The sequence below is a fragment of the Pinus tabuliformis genome, chromosome 9 (genome assembly GCF_031772625.1).
Source record: "Pinus tabuliformis cultivar Carrire ecotype Pingquan chromosome 9, CPIR1, whole genome shotgun sequence".
Classification (NCBI taxonomy): Eukaryota; Viridiplantae; Streptophyta; class Pinopsida; order Pinales; family Pinaceae; genus Pinus; species Pinus tabuliformis.
This window is the reverse complement of record NC_142307.1, coordinates 1,450,711,397-1,450,721,288: the sequence shown is the minus strand read 5'-3', so window position 1 is coordinate 1,450,721,288 and position 9,892 is coordinate 1,450,711,397.

The following is a 9,892-nucleotide window of genomic DNA, read 5'->3' as shown; positions in this document are numbered from 1 at the left end:
AATTACTGTGTACAAGGAGATCCCACCAACCTTAGTATAATTTATCAAATTACATATAGTACAAATCTTTTATTCTCATATGTTTATGACATTAGAACTTGTCTTTTTCTACTTACAAATCATTCGTATATGTTAATAATAATAATGTGTCTTTTTCCATAATTATGTATTGTTTGGGGTCATTATAATAACAAATTTTATTTATATATATAATGTTCATTAGTCGGATGTGTTACAAGTCATGTCATCTATATAAGTTAAAAAAGATTTATCTTCCTGTGATATATGATATATGATTTTATTGCCTAGCGATGCACATGCTACTGTGTAAGCATTTATTTTCATCTGCCACTACTCATGAAGGCCCAGCTTAGTATTCGTTAAGGTGCTTCCAAATGCATATGATATTATCCTTTTAAACCTACAGTTTACGTTAGGAATTATATTTATATTTTTAAGTATATATCCTTCAAAATTTATACAGAAAATCGTTTCTCAAAACTGATTTCATGTCAGGGTAGATTTCTTTTTCTATTAGAAAATTTAATCATGCATATTAGAAAACTTAGACGTCAAGCTTTTCTTTCTTTCAGTTTATATTGGTGAAAAATTCTCTCTTCCAAGTTTATTGCTACGGTTTAAAAAATAGAGTCGAGTTTCCTTTTTTCGTTCTAATCATTGAAACATTATTGTTTAAGGAAGGCCGTGTTTACACTCAAACTAAAACTGTTACAACATGTTTTAGTGAATTTGAATTTTTACTATGTTATATGAAAATTACTGATACAATATTTATTTCAAATCATTGAGATAGCATTATTATACCCACTGCAGGGATTTTCTCTGATAAGATATACATTGTATTTATCTATACTTTACATAGAAAATGTAAAACTTTATAGAAAATTTTATCAACAAGAACATTATCACTATAATAAGACGTCATTATTTTCACAAGGTGGGATTCGATTCTCTTTTGCAATAATGAAAAGTTACAATTGACAAAAGACCTCAATTTACCAATCAGTGAAAGATAAATTCACTAGATTCTAAACCTTAATACTAACTTGAATTCAAAGTTTTTACTCTAATTTATCTATATTTAAACTAAGTTCCACCTACGAGTTACTATGTAGAACTTGTTATCAATTGATTCCTATATATGTTTACAAACAATTTAATTTATATGGTTGTGTTAGTTGATAAATTAGCTGAAATTAAGAAAACCTTATTCCATAATAAATACATCTAACACTATATAATTAATACATTTAAATATTTTTTAGCTAGAAGATTATTTTAAATTTTCAACACTTATGTGTTCACTTACATTATGTGTTCACTTGAGTGGGCCCAATGCTTAAGAGGATATGTTTCCTCCTAAGAGGTCACAGGTCCAAAACAAGAGGTGGGTAGAGTATGTACGCCTTCATAGATTAGTCAAGTGGAGGAGGTGAGGTCCCTTCTCCCATGAACAAGGGGGTCTCATACACCAATTTGGGGTCCCTTCTCCCACAAGCAACGGGGTCTCATACACCAATTTGGATTAGTCAAATAGCTGCATGGAGGAGGCTTCACCATGATCATAAAATTGGATAATAATAATAATGAATGAAAAAAATAATTAATTAAAAATATTGCAAATTTTATAGAATTTGTTTACTCTAAACAAACACACTTTTATATATTCAAATGATATTTTAATGAATTACTCTATTAATAGAGCTTCCATAATGTTAATTTAATTATTGATAATTATTAAGTGGATGAAACATATTTAATATTCATGGAATATTTTATAATATTCTTAATGGCATTGATAGGTTAAAAGTTGAGATTTATCTCCAAAGTAGTTATGATTTTTTTCCATTAATTAAGAAAATATCATATCAAGAAGTGTCAAATGAAATGAATTATGTTTCTTGGGCTTGTGCAATTGATAAACCATAATATTGGGGTATGTTAGCTTTTGTAGCATTGGATGGTGTTCTAGTATCAAGACTTTGATGAGTGGCTAAAACACATAATTTTTCCAAAACCCATAAATCATTTCTAGAAATTCCACCTAGAGATGGTTCAATTAAGTTAATTAACCAAAATTAAAAATTTCCTAGCTCTAACTTATAAAAAATGGATAATTAATAGTAATTAATTTAGAAATGTGACAATTCTCTAAAAACTCACACATATCGACTTTGAAATTATCTCAACCATCGATTAAGCTTTAATTGTGGTCATTGGAGTCCAAATTAGAGATTATGAGAAGAGGTTGATGGGTAGATGGAGAACACACCAATACAAATACTCAGTGATGAAGGAAAATTGAATTCCCAGTGGGATTTGATTCAGTAGTGATATCAATCTAGTAATAGAGTAGTAGTGTCATAGGGGTAGAGTAGCATTGATTAATAGTAGGTTTTTTAGTTACAAAGATTCAGAGAGAGAAGGCCAAGTTTTTCTCCAGGAAGAAGCGTAAGGACTACGCAGTTTCATCAACAAAGTAGTTCGATTTGGTTGAACCTGTAATAGTCAAATATATATATATATATATATATATATATATATAATAGTCTTCCCACATTCCCTTATAATATTTATTCCATTCCTAATTGTTGGTTTCCTTTCCATGGTAACATTATTCCTTACCTTAGTTTATGCAACATCATGTGGTCTACATTTTCTAGACATACATATAAAATCATCATAAATTGTGGTGTTAATTTTTTTATTATAATTTTCGTGATTATGTGACAACCTAGCATATGATTAAGAAGGTGTGTAGGTGGCCAACATGTCAATTCCTTTTATGAATTTGTTGGATTACCCCTTTCCTTAATGTTAAATCCAACGACCAGTTTACACAAGGTGAGGTGTGAATGTTGTTATAGCTCCTTATGTTTACTTTGATACACACTGTAATCTTTAACCTTTTTGTTTTTAACTATGTTGTGGGAATTGTAGGGTTATATAATAGGCGTAAGCCCTCCCTCCTTCTACCTTATCACTTAAACTAATTTCCAATTTATCTATCGTCATATTCTATGTCGCATGTTCGACTTTCTTCTCGCGTTGAATGGTCCTGCGCCACCTAGGCTAGGCCCATGTCATTGTCACATGGCCTATGGTAATCTCCACGCTTCAACGATTGGATTTGAGGTCCTCTCATTCGAAAACTACTATGAATTCCTCTACTCTTACCCTAGAGTTAGGGTTTGTAAAATGCCTCATTAGTGAACCTTCTTGTCTCACTCAATGTCTCAGATCCTGTAATATTGTTTCAATAAGGAAGGAGATTGTCATAGTTGGGCTTTTTTGTCAAGGTGTTCTAGCACTTTCTAGAGCTCTGACGCCTTCACTGCCCATTAAAGTAGGTAAATTTTCAAATGACACTCGTTTTTAAACTTATTTAAGTGTGTTGGTATGTTCTTGGTTTGAAAATCTCACAGTTTTTTTTTTTTGCCTCATCTATGTCCATACAGGGACACAATTGGGTATGTGCTCTTATTTCGTGATTTCAAGTAGGATTGGCTTAATTTTTCCTTCTAGTATGAACTGAGTAAGTCATTCGTTTTCCTTTTCCTCATTTTCTTATAAGTATCCACTCAATAATTTATTAAGTTTATTCAGGTTTAATTACACAATCTGTGGTCTTTTCTAAATTTGACGAATATACCCCTAATTGTCATTGTGCAGGAAGACAACAATCATTATGGGTACACTCCATGGTGCTGGCTCGACATGGTACTGGTGATCTATTTCAAGTATGTGTATTCTCCTAAATTTTAATAGGCATTTTATTTTAGTGTTCCTCTGGCATTATAGAGTTATTGTATTCGAAATAACCCCTTTTTTTTCTATGTTTCACATTCCAGGAAAATGTTGGTTCATGGTGGCAGGCCTTCCTTCATCAGGTAAACAATTTATTATGAGGGTTTTTGTTTCACATATTCTGCATAACTATTTTATTATTTTTCTCAAACATGCTTGACACCAATCCCTTTATTCCTCTTCTACAGGTACCTCAAGCCCCTACATACTGAAGTGTTTCTCTCTTGCAGGTTTCAACATGGGTTCCAATATTATTGATGATTGGATGACTACTCTCACTCGTGCTAGGTAGGTTATTTTTCATCATCTCTGCTTCTCAACAGAGAGTTTCACGGTTAATGGGGACAATGGCTCCTTCTCCCTTGTTTGGTTTATTGTATTCTCTGCTAGGATTTTTGATGGTTTCCTGTAGTTTTGGTAAGCCTCAACACAAACTTATGAGATGAAACCCTTATTTTTTATGGGGTTAAGTTTTTTATTTATTTAGATACTTTCTGTATGTAAATATTTTAAGAGGTAATTTACACCTCTATCTAAAACAGTACCCATACCTTCACTCGAAAGTCTTGGGCGATATTATTTTAAGAGATGTACTCTCAAATTTCCTTTCTAGTTTGAATATATGAGTATGAATCCTTAATTTCATCTATTGTGAAAGATTCATTTCTATGTAGTCCTATCATTTCATTACATTGTTCTTTATTTATTTCAAATTTTGTTTTGTATACCATTTCTAGTGATGGATTACGATAAAAAATATATTTCTTAATTATGTTTGAAAGTAATGTTTACTGCTACTATGGTGAAATCTATTCCTTTCATAATGTCCATATACATAGGTTTGAATAGTAAATCTGACAGTTGCATTTGACTATAGTGATTAAGGAAATGTTTAGTCTCATTTCGTAGGTAGTTGTTTCCATAAGTGAATCCAAGGATTTATTTAGATATATTTATTTATGTCTATTATGAAACACTTCTCTAGGTAGTTTAGTTTGACAAGGTTCCAGCTTTGGAAATTTGTACCGAGGCTATCATTAATTTGATCGTATATTGGTACTATTCACAGCCTCGTATGGGGTTGATGTCAATGGTATACCATAATAAGTCAACCGTTTAGATCAAACCCTGCTATCAGTCCTTTATTCCTTTGGAGGAAATAATTGAATATTTACCCCAAGGTAATTGGTATACCCATTTTTTCCCAGCTTCACATTCTTTGTCAGAAGCTTGTGAGAAAGTGTTCCTCTTTGAAGTTTCTTAAAAATAGTTTACTATTAGAAATTGTTGATCCACTTAGATGTTTTTATGTTAAGTCACATATTTTATTAACGTTTTTTCCTTTAATCTCCCTCACTATATAATATTAGTTTGATACAATTTAGGCACACCAATATTGGTTATCTAGTATCATTATTTTCTATCATTCTAAGATTTCAAACTGAGCCTCAAATTTTTTATCTTGTCTCTCCATGTGAATGTTAATTCACTTATGGAAATTATTCTCCTTTGTAATCTAGGAAAATATCCATATATTAGTGATGTAAGTCACACATGAGAGAACACCATGGAAACTCCCATAAATTAAATTCACAGTTTAATTATCAATTTCCATAATTTAGAATTTACTAGCCAACTATGATTATGATGAATTACTCATTATTAATACAATTACTTGGTTTCTCTTTCTATGTAGTACATCCTATTCCACGAATGAGGAAATTTGAAACTAAACTAGTCATCATTTTAGCCTAGGTGCTCACAGTATCCATAACCCAACCCAAAACTGAAATCAGTTCCTAGGATAATAAGTCAAGTGTATTTTATTTTTCAGTAACAATAAAAAAATTATAGTATTCTTACACTATTCCTTCTAGAATTTCATTAGAGAAAAATATTCGCATGCATGCATCTATCAATAGTCTATAAATCATGGATTTTCACTGTAATAATTTATTTTATTCCTATCTGTGAATTTCCTCACGATTATATAACCACTCCCATCTATGAATATTCAGTCATTTCTATGACCAATAGAAAACATGATATAAATTCACTGAAATAACTACACATTTTAGAGTTCCTATTACATGCTACAAATATAACTAATATACTCATAATTTTCATCAAACTAATAGTTAATAACTCTATAGAAATTTCGAACCATATTTATAACTTAAGTTGCACTTGGGAAAAACACCTTCCTCGCAACGATGAACTGATCCTCTAGTCCCTCCTGAGTAGAGATATCCTTCCAAAAGAATCAACCATCTCTTATGATTCCATATAAGGTATTTTATACCTTAATTCCCTAACAGATCTTTTCTTAGTGGTTTTCCACTTTATAGGGTCTTCCAAACCAATAACCTAGGATTTTCGATTTTTATTTCTTTTGTGAAAAAGGTACCTTCTCCTTTTTCTTTAAAGCCAAGTTTTTTCTCACACGACGTTTTATTCACCCTTATTCGTGTTTCTTCCAACACAAAGTGATTTAATAGATTTTCTCCCCAATCATATTAAATACTATTAATCAATCCATAGGGATTTTTATGAGTCATTTAAAGGAATATTATCTTGATCTTACCTACCAACCTTGGTTTTTGGAGCTTGGCAGTAACCTCTTTAACTCCAATGTTTCTTTCCCAAGTAATTTCTAGTTTTTTTCCTTTTCATTAATAAAATTCATTTATTACAACATCATACTTTATTATTTATTTAATTATAGTTCACCATGACGTTTTATCCATCACAACTATAAATAGTTATATCTAAAACAGAAAAAATGTTTACATAGAAATGGAGGGGTATTACATCTTCCCTCTCTTTTTAAATGAACACCATCCTCAACGTTTATAGTTTATTTGCTTCATGCTTGAACCAAGAAGTAAAAGCCTCTTTCATTTTATCCTCTTACTCCCAGGTAGTCTCTTGAGGTGTAAAGTGCCTCCACTACACTTTAACCTGAGTGAGGACTCATTTTAGAGGAAGATCTATTTCTAATCTAAGATGCAGAGTGGATCTGGTAGGAAATCTCCTTTGGGTTCCAACTGTATTTAATTCCAATCAACCACATGATAATTATCATGAACATATTTCATTAATAAAGACACATGAAAGACATTATGTACTTTAATATGACTAGGCAAAGCGAGTTGGCATTCTATTGGACCAACTCTGTCCAAGATTTTAAAAGTCCCACAGAAACGTGGTGCTAATTTTTCACATGTACCAAATCGTAAGGTGTTCTTACTTGGTTTTACTCTTAAGTAAACATGGTTTCCAATATTAAATTCTTTATGACTTATTTTCTTGTCTGTGTAGCCTTTTTGCCTATCCTATGCAATTTTGATGTTATTTCTAATATTCTATACTGCCTATTCCATTTCCAGCAAAGCATCTTATCCTAATATCAATGAATCTTCCAATTGACTCCAACTGAGTAGTGTATGACATTTATTTCCATATAAAGCTTAAAAATCACGCATTTTTGTTGAAGTTTGATAGCTATTGTTATATGAAAAAACTTCTAAATCTAGAAAATCCTCCCACTTAGTAGGCATATCCATGACGTACATTCGCAACATATCCTCCAAGATCTAATTGGTCCATTTTTTCTTTCCATCAGTTTGATGATGATATGTAGTGTTTAAATTTAATTGAGTCCCCATGCCCCCAAACAAAGATTTCTAGAACTTGGAGGTAACTTTAGCATCTTTGTTTGACACTACAATCTTTGGTACTCCATGCAATTGGAAAATTTCCTTCATGAATATATTAGCAATCTGTGTGGTTCCAAAAGTAAACTGCAATAGTGTAAAAAGTGTTTCTTTATTCAAAGTTTCCACTGCCATCATGATGGATTCATGTTGTCATGTTGTCGTTGGTAATCTTGTAATAAAATCCAATGCAATCACTTCCCACTTCCATTTGGGAATGGGTAGTGGGTTCAACAATATAGTATGGTGTTGATGTTCCACCTTTACTTGGTGACATTCTATACATTTTGCTAAGTATTATACCACCTCCTTCTTCATGCCTATCCAAATTTTGTTTTTCCTTAATGATGTTATCATATTTTGGTATCCAGGATAGAATGCATATGGTTTCCTGTGATATTCAACTAGTATCATTTGTTTTAACAACTCACATTGGGAATATACAATCTATTTCGGTAGGTTAACAAATTTTCACAATTTTTAGCATATCTAAGAAGTTCCATTTGTTGTAATTTTTTCTAAATATCCAGATATTGATGGTATTATTGCGTAGTTTTTAATATGTTCCACAAAATATTATTGAACACTGCTAGCTAATAATCCCATAAAAGCATGAGAATTTCTACTCAAATCATTGACTATTTTGTTTTCCTTTCATTTTATGTGTTTAATATCGAATTCAAACTCACCGAGGAAAACTAACCACCTTTCTTATCTAGCATGTAGATCGGCTTGGCTGAAAAATATTACAAGTTGATGTGATTTGTTACCAAGGTAATTTTTTTTCCTAACAAATAATATCTCCACATTTTTAGAGCATGTATCACTGCTGCTAGCCTTAGATCATACATAGCATAATTATTTTTGTGGGGTTTCAGCTTCCTAGACTCATATGCTATCACTGCATTTTCTTCCATCAACACTCCCAAAAGACCTTCCAAACAAGCATCAACATAAACAGTGAATTCCTTATTTAGGTATTTAATTTTTAGTATAGGGACTACTATTACATGTTGCTTTAACTTGTTAAAGCTCTCTTGGAATTTGTATTTCCATTCAAATTTTGTTCCTTTCTTCTGTAAGGAAGTAATGGGATAAGTCAATATTGAGAATCTCTTTATAAATATTCAATAATATCTTATGTTTCCCATAAATGAGCGAACTACTGACATATCCTTAGGTAAGGGGCAATTCATAATAGCACTAACCATTTCAGAATCAACAGACAATCCTTCCTTGGAAATGACATGACCCAAATATTGTATTTTGTCTTTGTAAAACTCCCATTTGTTGAATTTAGAATATAACTAGTTTTCTCTCAGAGTTTGTAATACCAATTTTAGATGTTCTTTGTTTTCTTCTTCATTTCTTCAATATGCTAAAATTTCATCTATGAATACTAGCACAAACCTATAAAGGTATTTGTGGAGTACAATGTTCATTAAACACAAAGGTTTCTATGAACTCATAGTGACCATATCTAGCTCTAAGAGTTGTGTTATGAATATCTTCATATTTTATTCAGAGTTGTTGGTACCCTGTTCTTAAATAAATCTTTGAAAATATAGTTTCTACCCTCGCTTGATCAAACAAATCATCAATTTTGGGCAATGAGTAATTATTTGTAATAGTTAACTTATTCAATTAACAATAATTAATGCACATTCTAAATGTGCCACCCTTTTTCTTGACAAATAGTATGTGGGCCTCCCATGGAGAAACATTGGGTTAGATGTAACTGTTTTCTAGCAATTTCTGTAACTGCATTTTTAATTCTAGTAACTCTGGTATGCTCATTCAGTAAGAATCTATAGATATAGGAGTGGTACCTAGTACTAGAACGATAAAGAAATATATGTCTCTATGAAGGAGTAAACCTGGAATTTCCTCTGGAAAAACATCTTGGAATTCACCGATAACTTGTAAGGTCTCTAACTTTTCCTTTTATGTTTGTTGTTTATTTGTTTCCCCTTGCACCATGTACATCTAACATCCTTTTCTTACATTCCTTTTCAGTTGTAAGGCTCGATTTTTTTGGATGGATATTGGGTTTTGTTTAACTCTAATTAACCGGGTTTACCCCTCTTGACCCATACAACTCACTGTTTTCTCTAAACAGTTTATAAAAGCTCCCTATTTCTCCAACTAGTCCATGCCTATTAATAAATCATAGGATCCTAAAGGAAGACTGTTAAATATCCTTCTGTGTGATAACCATTTAAATAATAGTAAATTGATACTCATCTTGTATGTCCTCTAGTTCTGCATTGATCCTACTAATATTTATCGCAACATCAATCATAGTTGTTCCTTTATGGACCACTTGAATATTCTGAATAGATCGTGGC